The 23,042-nt window shown below is 42.5% G+C and overlaps 1 protein-coding gene and 1 pseudogene across 2 annotated transcripts in view; one reads left to right on the plus strand and one right to left on the minus strand.

The window, feature by feature from the left end:
- The window catches only part of LOC143542550 (putative methyltransferase PMT24), a 266,804-nt gene that overhangs the window by 123,885 nt on the left and 119,877 nt on the right, over nt 1-23,042 (plus strand). The window lies entirely within an intron of this gene.
- On the minus strand, nt 1,046-3,825 carry LOC143542529 (uncharacterized; annotated as a pseudogene). The gene is made up of 13 exons (XR_013136913.1): nt 3,592-3,825; nt 3,401-3,499; nt 2,828-2,929; nt 2,612-2,755; nt 2,425-2,519; nt 2,198-2,327; nt 2,012-2,116; nt 1,832-1,938; nt 1,698-1,749; nt 1,530-1,619; nt 1,361-1,445; nt 1,202-1,266; nt 1,046-1,138 (listed from the first exon to the last, which is right to left on the minus strand). The product of XR_013136913.1 is annotated as an uncharacterized LOC143542529 (transcript).

Genomic DNA, 23,042 nt, shown 5'->3' on the forward strand with positions numbered 1-23,042 from the left:
TGCCGCATTTTTGGACATGTGAAACCTGTATCAATCCATTGCTTTTGTGTTAAGATCAATGGTGTTTATATTATTTAAATGTTTCTTACCAAATTATAGTAGGTGTTAAGAAAACCCTTTACATCTTGTGTTTTTTTTCACCTGGATTAGTGACAATGACATCTGAAGCTTTAGTTTAATAAACAACATATTGTTGTTGGTCATGACAGTACTTAATGGTTACAGTATTTAATATCTAGGTAGGTTTCGGCGTTAAGCTCAGAATGAGTTTCATTAGTAAATGCATAATGTTCATTAAGCTCAGAATGAGTTTCATTAGTAAATGCATTAAGTTCATTTGAAATCTCATTCTCAGTGTCATAGGCATACATTTGTAATAAACATGGTCCCGCATCTGTAGGAGGACAAAGAGAGCCTAGCCAACGGTGAACCTGGCCTGCAATCCTGAAAACATACGGAGCTGGCCCTCGATTAACTATTGTCAATCTTTGCACCAAAAGAGGTCATCAAGAATACGATTGTAAGCTCTAATATTTGTCATAAAATTAGACTGCTGGAAGAGATTTATGAGTGAAGAGTAAGGCCTTCTTGGAAATGGTAAAACTACACTACCACCTTTGCAGCACTAATTATGCTTAGCACGCCGATTAGTAGAGTGCGACACGATCCGTTCATCGTACCAAAAGGCGGCACCACAAAATTGGATATTCTGTCACAATCCCCAAATTATCAGCATAGAGAGAAGTGGATGACGAATGAGAGGCTAACTGAGATTGACTTGCAGCATGCCTAGATGATTGACAATGAGTTTTTGACAAAATAGTCGTGTCGAAATGGTAGGTGAGAATCAGAACGCAATCTGTTGCGTAGTGACATGCAGGTTTATTGCAAGATTATAGTACCAAAATGTAAGCTCATGCTACACTAAACTAATTCAAGTATACTCATTATTTTACATCACACCACAAAGCTTTACATGCATACAGTACACAACATAATACCACATATCCATCCATGTCCCAAGTGTTTTGTTAGAATCCCAAGTGTTTTGTTAGAAGTAGGCAGCCTCTAACGCCTTAGCTTTTGCGCCTATACTTTCCGCTTCTAATTGCTTCCCCAACATTGAGTATCCCCTCTCCTGAAACCATTAAAGATTCTGAATCACACAGCAATTTACTAGTAAAAGAAACCAACGTCATACCAACAAGCGCCACAAAAAGGGGACTCCGTCTCTCTTCTTTAACCGCTTCTCAATCACTTGAATCGCTGCAGATGCAATCACAAGGAATTAACATGTTCTACTACTATTTAACATACACAAACATACATTAAGAACAAGGGGCCTAACAGGCTAACATACCCTTTTCAGCATCTCCTACATCAAGTAACATAACATACCAAACTTCGTTGAACACATCGAGCTGTTCCCCGGACCCACCAACCATCTGCAAAATGCAATACAACAATATATATTTATTTAACCTAATTAACTAACTAGTCATTATTAACAAGAAGAGATTCCTTGACACCTTACAGCCTTCGGCATCAAAGTCTGTACCAAGCAACTCTAATGCTCTACTGAAATCACCTCTCCCATACCCGTATACGGCTTCGGCAAGCTAAACCAAATAATAACAGAATCATTACATGTGCCCTTGATTACACCTCAACAAGTGAGAAGTTATTAGAAAACAAACCGTGAGTCCTTTCTGCATTATCGTTGCGTTCTTCGGATTCATTTTAGAAACCCTGAACAAAACAACATTCAGAGTGAGACAAACAAACATAATAATATCATTTACGAAAACAGGAGAGGATAGACATTTCTAACTTTAATTTTAAGCCATTGAGTAAGTCTTGAGCCTCGGACGACTTCCCAGTACAAGCTAAGGCCCATAAGATCAACAAATCAAAGTGCCACTCAAGATGCCAAAAGGCCTGACAAAGATTAAGTAAGAAAAACATCCATAATATATTCAAAACTTTGTTTTGAAAAGAATAGTTAACTAACTCGATCTGCTAGATAGCCTGCTAGCATCTTCAAATGCTCCTCCAAGAAATGGATTTTGCCTCTAACATGAACCCGCAATAACAACCCAAGTGCATTCAAGTATACCTAAATTCACACAAAAAAGCACAGCTTACAATTGGAAATAAAAACGGTTAAATGGCAAAAAAGAAAAGGGTAAAAACAAACCTCTGCGGGAGTAGCATCGCTTCTGTCTAACTCTTTCCAGATACGATTTTCATAAATTTCACGGACTCTTTCAAAGGGAGCGTTGCCTTCTAGGTAACAGAGAGCAACGTGCCACCAATTGTGAGTGTTCCTAATCATTTACATGCGTCAAGCCTTATAATATATATATAGTAACTAGTTAGGGTGATGATAAAATTGGATGACTGGCAGTGTATTTGTATGCTTACATGAAGGATGATAACGGAGCCCAAGACTTTGAGCATTCTTCCATAAACTCGACTGCTTCCTTAAATCGACACCGGTATTGAAAAACATGGCACAGCTGCAAAACATATATGCAATGTAATGTAATGAATTTGAAAGCAAATGGCAGGAGATGTAATGTAAATATATGTGTGTGTTTAGGTAGCTGACGGCATGTTGCGACCATGGATCTTGGTTGTTGATTTGAAAACCGTTTTGTGCGGCTTTCTCAGCATCTGCCATTCGTCCGAGCTCTAAGAGAGGAAAGGCGAGCATGCCATATACAAAATGTTGGCCATGATTGGAAGCAAGTACCTAGAAGTCAAGAAAGGATATTGATTTTGATTTTTGATTTTCAAAAGAGAAAGAGAGTAATTAGGTAGTAACTTGTTGAACGAGTTGCAGCGAGAGATCGGGTCAACCCATGTAAAAGCATAGAACTTGAGCCCTCTTCAAAGATACTAAATCCTTTGGAAAATCATTCAACAGCTGCAGCAAATATACATATACATACATAGAATGATTTATAATACCAATTTAATCTTAACATGAGAATGTAAGAAATAATACCAATTTATAAAAAATGAGACGTAAGAAACAATACCAGCTACAATACTAATCTACATAAACAACGATTTATAATAACAAAGAAAAAAACCTAAAAATTACAACAAAAGAATCAAAATCAAGAACAAAATAATAACAACAAAAGAAAAAATCTAATAATAGCAAAAAATATAAATAAGCAAATACTAATAACGTCTCATAATCGAAAATTAGCAAATGCGAACAAAAAATAACAGCAAACACCTATAAAAACAAACCTAATAATAACAGCAAAGCAAATTGGTTCACTGTTTTCATGTTAAGCATAAAATGATAAAATGTATTTGATTCTGTTTCTACATAATAATATATTAGAATGAATTACATAATAAAAAAGAGAGAGAGTGAAGGAACCTTGGAATGCAAGTGAAGAGCCACATCATCATCCCTATTTGGTGAAAGCATACAATCAATTGTATCAAAAACTGCTTTTTCATAAGGAGTAGCCTTGTCCTACAGTACAGTAATTAAATTACAATTTCAAGTCATAATAATTAATTAATTGTAAAAGAAAGAAAGAAAGAAAGAAGTGATTAATGAATTACTAGATTGTGGTTGGCGGCATTTAGAAGTGTTGAAGGGTGTGAAGAAGAAGAAGAAGCAGAGAAGTGGGCAGCCAAAATGTTAGCGAGTACACAATTGGGGTCGTGCAGAACTGCTTGGAGGATGGCATCCCCTCGTCTTCTGCCGTAGGTAAGCACCTGGTGATAATAGTCGTTGATGGAATCAATGCAAGAGGCGGAGGAGGTGTTAATCTCATAACCCCATCTGTCCTTCATTCTCCCACGATGACAGCGAACAGATCAGATCAAAGCAATCGGTTGCCGGTGAAAGAGAGATGATGAAGCATTCTTTGGCGCATCCGCAATTATATTATATTATAGTTAATATGTTTATTTTTCGATTAAATCAAGTAATAAGAATAAGTAAAGTTTGTTATTACTTATTAGGCGGATGCCTGTCTCTCTTTAATTAGGCAGGGTTTATTCTGAACATCAATTGTGGTAATTGTAAAGTAAACCACCACTTGATGGAGCCATCACCACGTGCTTTGTTAGCAATGTGTAGGCTGTTCTTCCGGTTCGTTTTTTGATTTCGGGTTTTTTTGTCGGGTTTTGGGGTTTCAAAGTTTTAATCTTAACCCAAAACCCAACCCAAATCTCTCACGGTTTTTCGGGTTCGGGTTTTTTCAGTTTAGGTTAATCACGTTTCGAGTATCCTAGAAAATGAAACAAAAAACAAAAAAAATTAAAAAACTTCAATGCTAAAATTAAAACAACATATTCTTATTTGCTCGTAACGCAAATAATAAAATAATCATAACTTGATAAAGTCATAAAACAATTCAAAAAAAGAGTAAAACTAAGTAACTAACTCGAACCATAATCGTCTTCAATCAGACGTGATTTGGTTGTTCGATTACGGTTGCTATTAGTAATAAACGGAAAACATAAATTAACAATAAACAATCGATCCATAATAGTTAGAATGACAACAGTCGATTGGGCTCAGATTCTGATAACTTTAGTGACTAAGACTAAGCCTGTTATACCTAAAAATACATTTAGTTTCAAAACCAAAAGTTTATTCGGGTTGACCTGAAACTTATAAATCAAACCCGAGAACCAACCCAAATTACTTCGGTTCGGCTTCGGGTTAGTCTTTTCTCAGGTTCGGGTTTTTCGGGTCGGGTTAGTTCGTGTTCGAGTACGAGTTTTTTCAGGTTGGGTTTCGAGTTTTTGGTAAAAGTGACAGCTCTAGCAATGTGTCGACATTGTGATTTGTTTGGTAGATATCTCAATTGAATGGTCAAAAGTCTCTTGAGTTCTGTTATTGCTATAGCGCACTCTCTTTTGAAACTGACTTTATAAAAAGTTATTTGTACATAAGTGATAAGCATGCTAATTAAACTCACTACTAGTGCACTCAATGGATCTTAAACGACTATGTCAAAGTGGCTGACACGTAGCTGTGCCTTTGGTTGTGACGGTAAATGTCACATGACTGGCTAGATGAAACCCAAGTGTTGGGGTGGATGCAAATGTTTGGGTTTCAATGTATGTGCAATATTTAAATGAATGAAAATTTATGAAGAGGTATGTACCCGCCTTAACATCGAGCGGGGCGGGTCACTCACAAGATATAGACAAGAGGCTTGAAATCAAGATATCATGAAGGCACAAAGACAAAACCTATGCGCATGGCGCATATCACATATGCTCACGCATATCACATATGCTCACGCATATCACATATGCTCACGCACCATATATGCTCACGCATATCACATCTGCGCGTGGCGCATATCACATGCTCACGCATCATATATGCTCACGCATATCACATCTGCGCGTGGCGCATCTGCGCGTGGCGCATATTACATATGCTTGCGCATATCACATCTGCACATGAGAATAAAGAGAAGACCTCGCGCATCCTCAGGATAGGCGCATATCACACATGCACATAATCAACCTCGTCCTTATCCAAATCAGGATAAGGACAACCTTGATTGTGCTCGTCAGACAACCTTCCAGAAGGTATCCTTTAAGGAATAAGAATATGCTGATATTGACAGCTGCCAATGAAAGGTGGACAACTCAGCAAAACCCATGTGCTACCACGTGATTGCACATGGGTCAGGTGAAATACCTGGGTCAGAGAGTAATCAATGAAAAAGCACCAGGTGTCCTAAGGACACGTGGCGCAAAGCAATAGGAGAAGGCCAAAAAGGCCCTAATGGGATCTGAGCCCAATCATTGGAAACCCTAACACTATAAATACCACACCACCTCCACAAGGGAAGGTAAGCAAGAAAATACATTCCAATTCCTTACTCACTCTCAGATTATTATTATTTTCTCCTACAATCTCTTATTCTCACACCGGAGGGTTACCCCAAAGAGGACCCCTCTGTCCCTTTATGAGGGGTAAGTTCACGGTGCTGCTCGTTTTGTAGGTGGAAGAATTCATACTCCGGAGAACCATCGGTGAAATAGCATACTCATACCCGAGGAAAGTTGATCGTCTACCAGTGAGCCGATCCACGTTTCTTCATTGGCGCCATCACCTGTTACAACGGCAACAAAATCACCATCTCATCAGTTCTCTCTGAAAAACTTCACCATGGTTTCTGGTGTTCGAAACAGCGATCAAGTTCTAGAGGATATTGAGCTTGAGGATGTTAATGAGGGACAGCAGTTTCTGAGGGTGCCGCGTGATTCTGCGCACACCACCAGTAACCATCCCTTCATTACAACTCCTCATAGCCAGACTGAAACTCCTCCAGACGATCTCACGTTCCAAAATCTGACTGGCGCGAAACAAAAAGGACCAATGGGTCCAGAAGTTGAAACCAATGACCCTAAAGAATGGCTCATAAACGAACAACGACGTTTAATGGACAAATACAATGAGCTGGTCAAACACAAAAAGTTAGCCGACTTAACACAAAGGCTCGCGTTTGATAAGCAAACCATTCAAGGAACAACAAAAAGGGCGCGCGCGCCGGAAGATGGTCACTCTGTTCACACTGAACACGCTGATTTTAGTGATGAAGAAGTGCACAGCATGAGGAAGATGCGAGATACTCATGCAGGAGGCTCACAGCTCCGCGCGCACATGAACATAGCGCCTGGGGCCAAAGCCGATATGGATCTGTACACACCGTACAACCCACCAGCGAGAGGGCAAGTGGACGTAACCACACCATACAGGCCAGCCATCTTGGTAAAGCATTCAAAATTCACTGAGCGCATCGCGAAGGCTCCCATTCAGCACAAAACCAAGATGCCAAGTGGTTTGGGCAAGTTCGACGGCACAACTGATCCAGACGATTTCCTACAAGGTTTTTACAACACTGGAAACCTAGAAAGCTGGACGATGCCAACATGGTGTCACATTGTCACACCCTCAAAATCCACTAACGGAGTTTTACCGTCAGAGGGTGTGAACTGGCAGGATCGGAATCATTAGTTATAACCAAACCAAAGAAAAACGTTTAAATGAAAGTAAGTGCGGAAGCGTAAAACCTTAATTCAAAAGTTGCGTCACGCAGGACGACTTAAAACCAAATGTAACTGTTAAAATTAAGTTTGCAGAATAAAAGTGTTTTCATTAATGCATGCTCCTAAACCGCGCGCCCGCCTCGGCTACCTGAGAATAACATACTAAAAGTGTCAACACAAGGTTGGTGAGTTCACAAGTAAAATAAGATAAATCGTTTAGCGTTTTGCGTAACCTCGTTACGACGTTTAAATGTTGCGTAACCCCGTTACGACGTTTGAGTGTGTAACCACGTTACAGCGTTTGAGTGTGTAACCACGTTACAGCGTTTAAGTGTGTAACCACGTTACAGCGTTTAAGTGTGTAACCACGTTACAGCGTTTAAGTGTTTTGCATTACCAGATAGTGTCATGTCAAATCATATATCGATAGGTAGCTAATCTATACAACAAGTATCGCTAAGTGGTTCGCGACCGAAGCTGACTGTTTATCAAGTGCCCGTCACCAGGTCCTCCAGACCATGGTAAGTGTTAGCCAAAATTTACACCCACTCAACCTCCAGTTGAGCTTAGCGTCGGGTGGGGTTTGTCAAACCCAGTAGTACTACCCAAAAGTGACTCGCTATTCCAAATATTAACCGGTCCGATGTGTGGGACTTCAAATGTTACGTATGCCGCTTAGCCTTTACAAGTGATATATAATTTATAACAAAATCTTTCATATGCGTTTATCTCAGAAAATATGTTTATCGGAGTATGTTATCTCCCCCAAGTGAAAAACGTTTGAAAACAGTTTAAGAGTGGGGTAAGTGAACTCACTGTTTGCGAAGAATATCTGATCTAGATCACCGAGTGATGCGCGTCGTAGAAAACTCTCTAGCGTTCTAAAATAACAAAGAGATTTTCTAAGTATCGGAATGTTTAACGAGTCTCTAGACTCGGCACATAATACCTATGCACGTAACATGTTTCGTGTTTCGTTTGTGAATCATGTGTGACTTAAACAAGTAAAATTGTGATACGATACATGAGTGAGCAATTACTTTCGTGTCACGTATTAATAACATACTTATTAGCAATTATTCCCGTAGGGGCATTTTGGTCAACAAACAAAGACTAACTAACCATTATTCCCCATAAGGGCAATTTGGTCAATTCATGGCAATCAACTAGCAACTATTCCCCGCAAGGGTATTTTGGTCAAAATACAACAATTATATAAAAACTATCATATTTCATGCATTCCTATACAACTCAGCAGCTAGTTTCGTTATGACAGAATTTCTACTTGAAAGATTGCACTAGTTTACCGATTATAACGTCTCAATTAATTCACCAAAAATTACCACAGGAGCATACATATCTTAGGTTTCCAGAACATCTTTTATCTTATTTTTATTCCATATAGATTGTTCATAATGATCAAAACATTACAGCTAACTTATATCAGTCAGATTCATGCACATCAGAATGTTATTTACCATTCCCGTTAAACGAAAAATCCAATAAATGCAAGACCACTTGGGTTTGGTTCCTAACTCAGTGAGTCAACCTCCAGAAGTGGAACCAACCCAATTGGTCTCGTAGTTCATGAGATATAACATTTACAACATAACCTAACAGCAGGTCTAACAGCTCAGCTTTGCATCACGTTTTTGTAAAATCATAAAAGTATACTTCCACTTATCCAAAAATTACGAATTTATACTTCATAGAAACTATACTCAACCTAGTTTACTGCAGTACCCACAATCTCAATCAATTTTCACGTTTACACTTCGTTACAGTCAGTTAAACATCGTATATACGTTCTGTCCAGAATCTGTTCACATCAAAACTCATCATAATAACAATCTATGAACTATCATGCATCCATATAACCCTCTAGACACTATAACTACTATCCATGCATATCAATTACACCATACATACAAGATTAGGGTTTTATTTGAACTCACAATCAAGGACACAACAATTAACATGCAATACTATCAAACTAGTTATCAATTCATTATCCAAATAACAACAATCATATTAATCATATGCATGAACAAAATCGGCCAGCTAGGGTTTGTTATTAACCCAACAAACATCAAATTCAATCAACAAGGATGTGAAGGATGATCAAATATACCTTCCTAGCACTTTGTTCTTCAATCAAAGGCTTGAATTGATGGTGTATGTGTGTGTGTTTGTGGACGGCAGCCAAGAGAGAACAAGGAGAGAGAGCTCCGATCGGGGTTGTAGGTTTAGAATAATAATAGGTTAGGGTTTAGTTAAGGATATATTTATAATAATACAAGTTACACTCTAGCCCCTAATTCATTCAAGTGTTACATCTCTAGCCTAAACTAGTTGGTTCTTGTTTCTTGTTTAACATTCCACATAACAATCAAGTAACACACATATACCTAACACATAATAATCACATAATTAGTGTTTTGACGTTTGTCGTTTATTTATCAATCGTTCGCGTCAACTCGTTTGCGTTTCGGTGCAAATCCCGAAAGACTACACATGTAGTAAGTGTTAAGCGTCATTTAAACCCTAGTTTAAATGTAATGAAGTGTGCGTTATAGATTCAACGATCTTAAAGTTTGAATTGACGGAGTTGAGTTAACGGGGTTAACCTGAAATTGACGATTGTCACATCATTCCCATGTTAAAGAATTTTCGTCCCGAAAATTTGAGTCAAGTTGTGATGAGAGCCTGAAAAAGTAAGAAAAAATTTTCAGTTTGTCATATCATCCCCTAGTAGAAAGAAATTTCGTCCCGAAATTTAGTTCATACCTCCGGTGATGTTTGACGGTTTGCCGGGTTTCGCGGTTTTCGGTGTTTGGTTAGCCCTTCAAAAAGGTGAGGATACTTTTTCATCATGTGATCCTCGCGTTCCCACGTGAACTCCGGTCCACGTCTCGAGTTCCAACGAACCTTAACGATTGGAATTTTGCTGCGTTTGAGCGTTTTGGTTTCCCAATCCAAAACCTCGACTGGTTCCTTAATGAACCGTAACTGTTCATCAATTTGTAGTTCCTCTAAAGGGACTACTTGGGTTTCATCAGATAGGCATTTCTTCAAATTTGATACGTGGAATACATCGTGTACGCCACTGAGTTCTGTTGGTAGGTCCAGTCGGTACGCCACCGGACCAATGCGCTCAGTTATCCGGTACGGACCAACATATCGTGGGTTGAGTTTGTTTCGCTTACCAAAACGAACCACACCTTTCCAAGGTGAGACTTTGAGTAACACCCGATCGTTCACTTGAAATTCGAGAGGTTTTCGGCGTTTGTCGGCGTAACTCTTTTGGCGATCTCGTGCTGCTGCCATGCGATTTCGGATTTGAACAATCTTTTCCGAGGTTTCGAGTACCAGTTCCGGACCAGTGATTTGGCTATCACCCACCTCTGCCCAGCAGAGTGGTGATCGACACTTCCGTCCGTACAGCGCTTCAAACGGCGCTGCCTTAATACTTGCGTGGTAGCTGTTATTATACGAAAACTCTACCAAGGGTAAGTGGGGTTCCCAACTTTTTCCGAAATCTAAAACGCATGCACGCAACATATCCTCCAGGGTCTGAATAGTCCGTTCACTTTGCCCATCCGTTTGAGGATGGTATGCTGTACTCATATCGAGACGGGTGCCCAGTGCGCTTTGCAGCGACTTCCAAAAGTGCGAGGTGAAACGAGAATCTCGATCGGAAATGATCGAGACAGGCACTCCGTGTCTAGACACCACTTCTTTCATGTATACTCGAGTCAGTCGTTCCATTTTGTCTGTTTCCTTAATCGCTAGGAAGTGTGCCGATTTAGTCAACCGGTCAACGATCACCCAGATGGTATCGCATCCCGTCGGTGTCTTAGGTAAACCCGTAATAAAGTCCATTGAGATGTGTTCCCATTTCCACATTGGGAGTTCCGGTTGTTGCAGTAGACCAGATGGTTTCTGGTATTCTATCTTGACTCTGGCACAAGTCAAGCATTTGCTCACGTAGGTGGCAATGTCGGCTTTCATGTTCGGCCACCAGTAAAGTTCCTTTAAATCATGATACATTTTATCTGATCCAGGGTGGATAGAATATCGGGACTTGTGAGCTTCGTCCATCACTAGAGTTCTCAATTCTCCGTATCGTGGAACCCAAATCCGGTTCTCAAAATATCGGACCCCGTCCGATCTGGTTTCAAGTTGCTTGCTCATGCCCCGCATGAGTTCCGATGGAAGATTATCATCTTTCAACGCTTCCAGTTGCGCATCGCGAATCTGATTGGGTAAGCTGGCATGAATCGTGAGTTGCAATGCTCTCACCCGTCTGGGTTTATCCGTTTCTTTTCTGCTGAGGGCGTCGGCCACCACATTGGCCTTGCCAGGGTGGTACTTGATGGCACAATCATAATCTTTAAGCAGCTCGACCCAACGACGCTGTCGCATATTCAGCTCCTTCTGATCGTAGATATGTTGGAGACTCTTGTGGTCGGTGTAAATGGTAAACTTGGTACCGTACAAGTAATGCCTCCATATCTTAAGAGCAAACACTACAGCTCCGAGTTCCAAATCGTGGGTCGTGTAGTTCTTCTCGTGAACCCGTAGTTGTCTAGAGGCGTAGGCTATAACCTTCTCGAGTTGCATCAGCACACAACCGAGACCTTGTATAGATGCGTCACAGTGTACCTCAAAATTTTCCGTTCCCTCGGGGAGGGCTAAAATAGGGGCGCTACAAAGCTTGGTTTTCAACAGTTGAAAAGCGGATTCTTGCGCGTCACCCCAGTTGTACTTAGTGCCCTTGTGAGTCAAAGCGGTGAGGGGTTGAGCAATCTTTGAAAATCCCTCGATGAAACGCCGATAGTAGCCGGCCAGTCCTAGGAATTGTCGCACCTCAGTCGGAGTCTTAGGTGCTTCCCAGTTTTTGATGGCCTCTACCTTACCGGGATCGACATGGATACCATTCTCGTTGATCACATGTCCTAAAAAGTGAACCTCGCGAAGCCAAAATTCACATTTCGAGAGTTTAGCATACAGTTGTTCCTTCTTCAGTAGTTCCAGAATTATCCTTAAGTGCTCTTCGTGGTCAGTCTCGTTCTTGGAGTAGACGAGAATATCATCAATGAAAACAATCACAAACTTGTCGAGGTACGCCTTGCATACTCGATTCATGAGATCCATAAATACGGCTGGTGCGTTGGTTAGGCCAAAAGGCATAACCGAAAACTCGTAGTGACCATACCGTGTTCTGAAAGCCGTTTTTGAAATATCTTCTTCGCGCACTCTCAGCTGGTGATAACCGGATCGTAGATCGATCTTCGAGTAGTAACTCGATCCCTGAAGCTGGTCAAACAAATCATCAATTCGGGGTAAAGGATAACGGTTCTTGACCGTCATCTTGTTCAACTCCCGGTAGTCGATGCACATTCGGAAAGTCCCGTCTTTCTTTCGGACAAACAAGACAGGGGCTCCCCATGGCGATGAGCTAGGTCGGATAAAACCTTTATCCAACAAATCTTGCAACTGGGTGGACAACTCCTGAAGTTCCGCCGGTGCGAGCCGATACGGGGCTCGTGCTATGGGTGCTGCACCGGGTGTCAACTCGACCTGAAATTCGACTTGACGAATAGGAGGGAGTCCAGGTAAATCCTCCGGGAAAACTTCCGGGAAGTCTCGCACAACCGGTATGTCTTCAATTCGTTTCTCCTCCGCGGGTTTCTCAACAATCTGCGCCAAAATTGCCGGATGACCCTTTCGTAAATACTTCTGTGCCTTCATAAGGGTAATGACGCTGGTGGTCATGCCGCTCCTCTCGCCTCGGACCGAAATGATCTCGCCAGAAGGGGTGGTAATATGGACTATCTTATCATGGCATATAATCTCCGCTCGGTTCTCGGATAACCAGTCCATGCCGACAACGACATCGAAACTACTAAGCGTAAAAGGAATAAGGTCGATGTCAAAGACATGACCTGACAGTTTCAACTTACATCCCGCAAGTATATGAGTCGTTATTACAGTTTTACCGTTAGCTAATTCAACAGGAAACTTAGCGTCTAACGGGGTTGGAGTAAGGTTTAAAAGTTGGCTAAAGGCCTTTGACACAAAACTCCTATCAGCTCCAGTGTCAAACAAAACAGAAGCAAAACAATCGTTTACAGGGAACTTACCAGACACCACATGCGGATCTCTGCGGGCTTGACCTGATCCAATCACAAACGCTCTTCCTTTGCCATTTCCTCCACCATTACTGCCACTTCCATTGCCCCCATTGTTGTCATTATGTTTCAGCTTGGGGCAATCCTTCCGGAAATGACCTTCCTGTCCCATTCAAAACATCCCTTAGTCGTCATCGGTGGCTTAGGAGCACCCTTCGCCGCAAGGTCTCCTCTACATTCCTTCGCTTGATGACCTATCTTTCCGCATCTTTGACACTTGACACGGTCACATTGACCAACATGATGAAAGTTGCACCTGTTGCACTTTGGATATTTCCCAACATATCCGCTCGAAACCTGCCCGCTACCGTTGTTGTTGTTGTTGTGATTCTGAGTGTTGAAACTCCGAGTAAATTCGGGCTTACGGTAGTGGTGTTGCGGTGGGAGGTTTGAGGATGAAGATCTGGTGTTGTCAAACTTTCTCTTCCCGCTGTTCAGGTTGCTGTTGTTGTTACTGTTGCTGACGTGGTCAATACTCGGGTTGTCACGGGCTTTAACAGTCGAACCCCTCGGTGGTAACGCACCCTGGGTCACAGTCTGATCCGTCAGTTTGTGAGCCAAACGGATCGCTTGTTGGATCGTGGCTGGTCTGGAAGACGTCACCATACCCTGAATCTGTGGTGCTAACCCATCAATGTACATCTCTATTCTCTTGCTCTGCGGATCCACCATCCGCGGACACATCACTGCCAACTCGTGCGAACGAGTAGTGTAGCTTTCAATCTCTGAACCCACCATTTTCAACGACCAAAACTCCGACTCTAACTTCGAAATTTCTTCCCTCGGACAGTACTCCTCTCGCATCATGTTTTTGAACTCCTCCCAGTTCATCGCGTTAGCCAGTTCCAATCCGAGGATCTGGACGTTCGAATTCCACCAAGTGAGGGCGGAATCCTCAAGTGTCCCAGCAGCGAATTTGACTCTACTGGCAGGGGGACAGTTACACATCTCAAAGGCCGACTCGGCCTTCTCAGCCCAACGCAGGAAGCCTATAGCTCCCTCAGTGCCCTTAAACGTACTGGGCTTGCAGTCTAAGTAGTTCTTGAAGGTACATGCTCCATTCGGACCTCCTGTTTGATTTTGAACGTGTGCAGCTAAAGCGGCAGCAACATGGTCATTCAGCAGGGTTTGGAGTTCAGCTGCAGTCATGCTGATGTTACCACGTCCTCGTCCAGCGTTTCTTCCGGCCATTTCCTAGAATCACAGTATAAAATGTTAAACATGAATTTTTCTTTCATATACAACACACCATACATGTAATCAAAAAAAAAAAAAAAAATAGGTAAGAAAGAAAAATAAGAAACAACATGACATCACAACCACATTTTAGTCTAAATAAAAATTCATGATTAAAACCATTGTATTCGCTACAAAGTATTTCCAATCAATCCTTAAAATCATAGAAAAATAATAGTTAGGATGGAGACAACCCCTCCATCTAAGTATCATCATCACTAGATGTCGTCATCCGAGGACACTTCTGAATGTGCCTCCTCCTCAGCCGGTTCTTCCTCCGGTTCTTCTTCGGGTTCCTCCTCGGGATCCTCCTCAGGCTCCTCTTCGGGATCTTCTTCAGGTTCTACTTCAGGCTCTGCCTCGGGCTCGGCCTCAGGCTCTGCCTCAGGTTCTGCTGCGTTCTGAGCAAGTTGCATTTGTAGGATATCGCAACGTTCTAACGCTATCTCAGTTCGGGTCCTTGCTTCTTGGAGTTGCTCTTTCAAGTCTATCATTTCGGCTTGCATCTTCATCATAACCTTCATCTGTTGATCACTAGCCCCTTGCATATCTTTCATTGCCGCCGCCATGCGGGCAATCTCCTCCTTAGTCTCGGTTTCGTCTTTTAACAATCTGGAAACGTTCTCTCTCGTGTAGCGCATGTAACCCACATCACGCTCCAAACAAGAAACGACAGCTGCGAGAACTCGCTCTACAGGTTCGGTTATAGGTGGTAGAGTGTTAGGGTAAGCAGGGTGGTTCGGGTGAGGCAATGGGGGAACTTGTTCACGGTAGACCATACGTCTTATCATGTTGGGGTACCATTCCCAGCTAACGTTGTTGTCATACAAGCCTCCGGATAGGCGGTACCTCTTTGGTGCAGGAGCTTCGAGTTCCGGGACTACACGGGGTGGCGAGGCAGTAGGTAACTGCGGTTCCTTCCCGTGAGCAAGCGTCATCGAATCGGATGATGATGAGGGTGGCGTCGACATTCCTACAGGTAAGCCGTGTATATGCGCGCGTATGAGTGAAGGAGGTAAAGAAATAAGATTTCAAGACTACACAAGCCTATGCAGTGCGTATCATTATAACTAATGGGTCGTCGCGGTTATAGTCTAGTATGCATGCAGCTTCTAGTTCGCTATAACCAATGGCTCTGATACCAATCTGTCACACCCTCAAAATCCACTAACGGAGTTTTACCGTCAGAGGGTGTGAACTGGCAGGATCGGAATCATTAGTTATAACCAAACCAAAGAAAAACGTTTAAATGAAAGTAAGTGCGGAAGCGTAAAACCTTAATTCAAAAGTTGCGTCACGCAGGACGACTTAAAACCAAATGTAACTGTTAAAATTAAGTTTGCAGAATAAAAGTGTTTTCATTAATGCATGCTCCTAAACCGCGCGCCCGCCTCGGCTACCTGAGAATAACATACTAAAAGTGTCAACACAAGGTTGGTGAGTTCACAAGTAAAATAAGATAAATCGTTTAGCGTTTTGCGTAACCTCGTTACGACGTTTAAATGTTGCGTAACCCCGTTACGACGTTTGAGTGTGTAACCACGTTACAGCGTTTGAGTGTGTAACCACGTTACAGCGTTTAAGTGTGTAACCACGTTACAGCGTTTAAGTGTGTAACCACGTTACAGCGTTTAAGTGTTTTGCATTACCAGATAGTGTTATGTCAAATCATATATCGATAGGTAGCTAATCTATACAACAAGTATCGCTAAGTGGTTCGCGACCGAAGCTGACTGTTTATCAAGTGCCCGTCACCAGGTCCTCCAGACCATGGTAAGTGTTAGCCAAAATTTACACCCACTCAACCTCCAGTTGAGCTTAGCGTCGGGTGGGGTTTGTCAAACCCAGTAGTACTACCCAAAAGTGACTCGCTATTCCAAATATTAACCGGTCCGATGTGTGGGACTTCAAATGTTACGTATGCCGCTTAGCCTTTACAAGTGATATATAATTTATAACAAAATCTTTCATATGCGTTTATCTCAGAAAATATGTTTATCGGAGTATGTTATCTCCCCCAAGTGAAAAACGTTTGAAAACAGTTTAAGAGTGGGGTAAGTGAACTCACTGTTTGCGAAGAATATCCGATCTAGATCACCGAGTGATGCGCGTCGTAGAAAACTCTCTAGCGTTCTAAAATAACAAAGAGATTTTCTAAGTATCGGAATGTTTAACGAGTCTCTAGACTCGGCACATAATACCTATGCACGTAACATGTTTCGTGTTTCGTTTGTGAATCGTGTGTGACTTAAACAAGTAAAATTGTGATACGATACATGAGTGAGCAATTACTTTCGTGTCACGTATTAATAACATACTTATTAGCAATTATTCCCGTAGGGGCATTTTGGTCAACAAACAAAGACTAACTAACCATTATTCCCCATAAGGGCAATTTGGTCAATTCATGGCAATCAACTAGCAACTATTCCCCGCAAGGGTATTTTGGTCAAAATACAACAATTATATAAAAACTATCATATTTCATGCATTCCTATACAACTCAGCAGCTAGTTTCGTTATGACAGAATTTCTACTTGAAAGATTGCACTAGTTTACCGATTATAACGTCTCAATTAATTCACCAAAAATTACCACAGGAGCATACATATCTTAGGTTTCCAGAACATCTTTTATCTTATTTTTATTCCATATAGATTGTTCATAATGATCAAAACATTACAGCTAACTTATATCAGTCAGATTCATGCACATCAGAATGTTATTTACCATTCACGTTAAACGAAAAATCCAATAAATGCAAGACCACTTGGGTTTGGTTCCTAACTCAGTGAGTCAACCTCCAGAAGTGGAACCAACCCAATTGGTCTCGTAGTTCATGAGATATAACATTTACAACATAACCTAACAGCAGGTCTAACAGCTCAGCTTTGCATCACGTTTTTGTAAAATCATAAAAGTATACTTCCACTTATCCAAAAATTACGAATTTATACTTCATAGAAACTATACTCAACCTAGTTTACTGCAGTACCCACAATCTCAATCAATTTTCACGTTTACACTTCGTTACAGTCAGTTAAACATCGTATATACGTTCTGTCCAGAATCTGTGCACATCAAAACTCATCATAATAACAATCTATAAACTATCATGCATCCATATAACCCTCTAGACACTATAACTACTATCCATGCATATCAATTACACCATACATACAAGATTAGGGTTTTATTTGAACTCACAATCAAGGACACAACAATTAACATGCAATACTATCAAACTAGTTATCAATTCATTATCCAAATAACAACAATCATATTAATCATATGCATGAACAAAATCGGCCAGCTAGGGTTTGTTATTAACCCAACAAACATCAAATTCAATCAACAAGGATGTGAAGGATGATCAAATATACCTTCCTAGCACTTTGTTCTTCAATCAAAGGCTTGAATTGATGGTGTATGTGTGTGTGTTTGTGGACGGCAGCCAAGAGAGAACAAGGAGAGAGAGCTCCGATCGGGGTTGTAGGTTTAGAATAATAATAGGTTAGGGTTTAGTTAAGGATATATTTATAATAATACAAGTTACACTCTAGCCCCTAATCTTTCAAGTGTTACATCTCTAGCCTAAACTAGTTGGTTCTTGTTTCTTGTTTAACATTCCACATAACAATCAAGTAACACACATATACCTAACACATAATAATCACATAATTAGTGTTTTGACGTTTGTCGTTTATTTATCAATCGTTCGCGTCAACTCGTTTGCGTTTCGGTGCAAATCCCGAAAGACTACACATGTAGTAAGTGTTAAGCGTCATTTAAACCCTAGTTTAAATGTAATGAAGTGTGCGTTATAGATTCAACGATCTTAAAGTTTGAATTGACGGAGTTGAGTTAACGGGGTTAGCCTGAAATTGACGATTGTCACACACATGTTTGCTCGCTGCCTCACGGGCGCAGCGCGTGTCTGGTTCGAAAGCTTGCCGACTGGACAAATCGATGGGTTCGAAGAGCTATTGGAGAAGTTCCAGGCTCACTTCGTACAGCAGCGCAGACACACGCGCGACCCCGATGACATCATGCACTGCGTGCGCAGGAATGATGAAACCATTGAAGACTACATAACCCGTTTCAATCAGGAATCTCTGGCAATTGGAGGTATCACTGAACAACTCTTGCGCGTGGCCTTTATTCAAGGTGCGCGCAGTGATCAACTCCGCAGAGCTCTCGTGAGCAGAGATGGCATGCCAACCACTTGGGCCAAGCTAATGGAAGCATCGCGAGTCTTCGCGCGAAATGAAAAACAAATTGCCCAAGATAGAGCAAGAGATATAGGGCATCAAACAGAAGCACCGCGCAACAATGAAAGGAGGGGCAGACAGAACTCCGATGGTCCAGGTTGCAACAAACCAGTTTTTCTCCCGCAGAAAAGCAGGCGCAACCAAGCTCACCCCAGCCCCAAAAAGACATTCGTAATCGCGGAGAAAGTGACAAGAGGGAAGGCGACAGAGAGCCTAACAGACCTCTACCAAGAATATGGACTCCCCTCACTAAAACGCCTTCACAAGTGTTAAGCACATAGAATGTCCAGTTTAAAAGCCCCAAGCCATTACTCCACAAGGGACCATCAAACAGTGGCAAGTATTGTGAGTTTCACAAGTCCACAGGGCACAACACCGATGCATGCCACCATTTGAAGGATGCGATTGAAAGAGATGTGAAATCAGGCAAGTTGGCTCACCTGGTGAAAAACCCAAGACCAGAGAATGAACAACCAGATGGAGCCTCAGCCAGCAAAAAGTTCAAAAGAATCTGTGTAGCCGAGGGAGGAAGGCAAGGGCAAAGATCGAGAAAGAGAAGCGCGCAAGTCCAAGGAGATTGGCGCGAGCAACAAGTAATCTTCCCAAGAATCAGGGGAGGCACGTCTATCAGCAGCCCTCTAGTCATCACTACACACATTGCTCATTATGAAGTGTCAAAAGTCCTGGTGGACACTGGCAGTGAATCAGACATCATGTATGAGCAATGTTTCAGAAAGTTGGATCCAGCAGACCAAGCAAGGCTCGAAATTGTGAATGCACCAATCTCGGGTGTTTCAAATGAAATCATTCACCCCCTAGGTCAGATACAATTTGAACTAACCATGGGGGATGAGAAACACAAGCGAGCCGAAATTGTCAACTTCTTGGTCTTGCCCACCACTTCATGCCACAATATGATCTTGGGTAGAGGAACGATTGCTCAATTCAACGCCATACCATCACCAGCGCACGGCGCGCTGGGGTTCCCAACACCAACAGGTGTAACATTTGTGTACCGAGATCATTTGTGCGCAGTGACAAGTATACCGAGGGAAGGGAGAATAAAACTTCCAATGGCAAACAACGCGCCAGAGGAATGGATTCTCAACCCAAAATTCCCAGAGCAAACAATCACAATTGGAGCTACGATATCAGACGACACAAGGTTGAGAATGAAAAGATTGCTCACAACGTATATGTCGGTCTTCGCGTGGCAATATTCTGATATGACTGGAGTTCCGCGAGACCTGGCGCAACATTCTCTCAACACCTTCAAGTCTGTAGAGCCAATTGCTCAAAAGAAGAGAGTCATGGGGGATGAGAAGGCAAAGGCCATGAATGAGCAAGTAGAAGATCTACTGCGCGCAAATATCATCCGCCCAATACGATACCAAACATGGGTAGCCAATCCTGTGATGGTAAAGAAGAGCAACGGGTCATGGAGGATGTGCATTGATTTCAAGGACCTCAACAAAGCATGTCCAAAAGATTGTTACCCCCTCCCAAACATTGACGCGAAAGTGGACTCTTTGGCGCCATTTAAGCTCAAATGTTTCCTGGACGCCTACAAGGGTTATCACCAAATTCAAATGGCACCACAAGACGAGGACAAGACTGCCTTCAGAACTGACAAGGGTGTTTTTTGTTACACAAAAATGCCCTTTGGTTTGAAGAATGCAGGAGCCACCTACCAAAGACTCATGGATGCGGTTTTCAATGAGCAAATTGGAAGAAACCTAGAAGTCTACGTAGATGATTTGGTGATTAAAAGCAGGGAGGAAAAACAAATACTCAAAGACATCGAAGAAACCCTTTGGCGCATAAAGGAAGTAAACATGAAGCTCAACCCGAGCAAATGCACATTCGGCGTAGAAGAAGGGAAATTTCTAGGTGTAATGGTCACCAAGGATGGTTTCAAGGTGAACCCAGAGAAGGTGGAGGCTATCCTTGACATGCCCTCACCATCCACCATGAAGGAAGTTCAAAAGTTGAATGGTAGATTGGTATCAATTAACAGGTTCCTAGCGAATCATGCAAGCAAATCTACCCCATTTGTTAACACATTGAGAAATTGCCTAAAGAAAAGCCAATTCAAGTGGACGCCTGAGGCCGAGCAAGCTTTCAGTGAGATAAAAGAATGTCTGATAAATCTGCCTGCGCTCACAGCTCCACTTCCTGGCGAAACTCTAACATTGTACCTGTCAGCAGAAGAGCGCGCCATCGGCGCAGTGTTGTTGGTGGATCGCAAGGGAATCCAAACACCAATCTATTATGTGAGTCGGGTGCTGACAGAGCCTGAGACGCGCTACTCCATCATGGAAAAGTTAGTTTTGTCACTAACACACGCGTCGTGCAAGCTTCATAGATATTTCAATGGTCATCCTATTGAAGTTCTGACTGGTTACAACATCCAGCAAGTCTTGCGGCGTCCCGCGCTCTCAGGAAGGCTGACAAAATGGGCGCTGGAATTAGGAGAGCACACGATCGCCTATAAGCCCCGTCCAGCAATAAAGGGACAAGTCTTAGCTGATTTCATCGCAGAAATCCCTGAAGGAAAAATTGAAGAGGCTCAACGCGAGGTAGACCCTCCGCAAGCCAATAATGAAAAAAATGTTTGGAGATTATTCACTGATGGAGCTTCAAACAATGAAGGGTCCGGCGCAGGCCTCAAGCTGGTGGATCCAGAAAGTCATGAGTATACTTACGCAATCAGGTTGGATTTCAAGAGCACCAACAATGAAGCTGAGTATGAAGCCCTGCTGGCTGGTCTGCGCATCGCGCACAAGTTCGGAGTTAAAAAGCTAGAGGCCCATGTTGATTCATACTTGGTAGCAGCACAGGTCAATGGCCTTTATGATGCCAAGGAGAACACCATGCCTCTGTATCTAGAGCAGGCGAGAAAACTCATCGAGCAATTTGACTTCTTCAGAATCATACATATCCCGCGCAGTGAAAACAAGTCTGTCGACGCGCTGAGTAAGATGGCATCAACCAGCTTCGATCACTTTGGCAAAGATGTCAGGGTGGAAGTAATGAGCAACCCATCGGTGGGAGCGAAGTCTGTCCTTGTAATTCATACAACACCTTCATCATGGATAACTCCATTAATGGAATTCTTGAAGGAGGGAAAGATACCGGACGATCGAGCACAGGCGAGGAAGATAAGACACAAGTCGCAGAACTACGAACTGCTTGATGGTACGTTATATCGACGCTCTTATCTTGGACCGCTCATGAAATGCCTAGATGCTGAGGAAGCAAGCTATGTGATCAGAGAGATACACGAAGGAATCTGTGGAATACATGCTGGCCCGCGCATGGTGGTTGCCAAGGCAATGAGCGCAGGTTACTATTGGCCAGGCATGTACTTGGACGCGTTAAAAGAGATCCAAAAATGCAAAGCGTGTCAGAGCTATGCGCCAAACACCACGCGGCCAAAGAACAACTTGATTCCGGTGACCTCCGCATGGCCTTTCCACAAATGGGCAATCGATATTGTGGGTCCCCTACCGCAAGCGCAAGGGCGAGTAAAATTTTTGGTAGTGGCAGTAGACTATTTCACAAAATGGGTTGAAGCCAAGCCACTAGCAAAAATCACAGCCGAGGCGATAAAGCAATTTATTTGGAGCCACATCATATGCCGTTTTGGCCTGCCCATGGAAATTGTGAGCGACAATGGCAAACAATTCACCGACAGGTAGATATCCAGTTGGCTCAAGGAATTGCGCATCAACCAAATCTTCACTTCAGTATACCACCCTCAGGGGAATGGCCAAGTGGAGCGCGCGAACCAAAGCTTGCTGAATGGGCTGAAGAAAAGGTTGGAGGGAGAATCCCATTCATGGGTCGAGGAGCTACCTAATGTCCTGTGGGCGCACAGGACATTAAGCAAAACCAGCAATGGCGAATCCCCGTTCAGCCTAACCTATGGAACGGAGGCTATGATTCCAGCAGAAATTGGATGCCCATCCCATAGAGTGCTCATGATGAGTAAGATTGATAACGAGCGCGAAAGGAGGTTGGATCTCAACTTACTTGAAGGGCGCAGAGAGGCGGCTATCATCAGTGAAGCCAAATACAAGAAAAAACTAGAAAAATATTACAATCAACGCGTGAAAGAATGCCACTTCAAGAAGAACGATTTTGTCCTTCGGAACAATGAAGCTAGCCGCGCTATACCTCCGGGAAAAATGTCCCCCAACTGGGAGGGACCTTATCAAGTCTCGGAAGAATTGGGAAAAGGCGCATACACTTTAAAAGATTTGAATGGAAAGAAGATCCCGCGTGC

Source organism: Bidens hawaiensis, unplaced genomic scaffold, assembly GCF_021521415.1.
Source record: "Bidens hawaiensis isolate Kalapana, Puna unplaced genomic scaffold, B.hawaiensis_p1.1 tig00012897_1, whole genome shotgun sequence".
NCBI lineage: Eukaryota > Viridiplantae > Streptophyta > Magnoliopsida > Asterales > Asteraceae > Bidens > Bidens hawaiensis.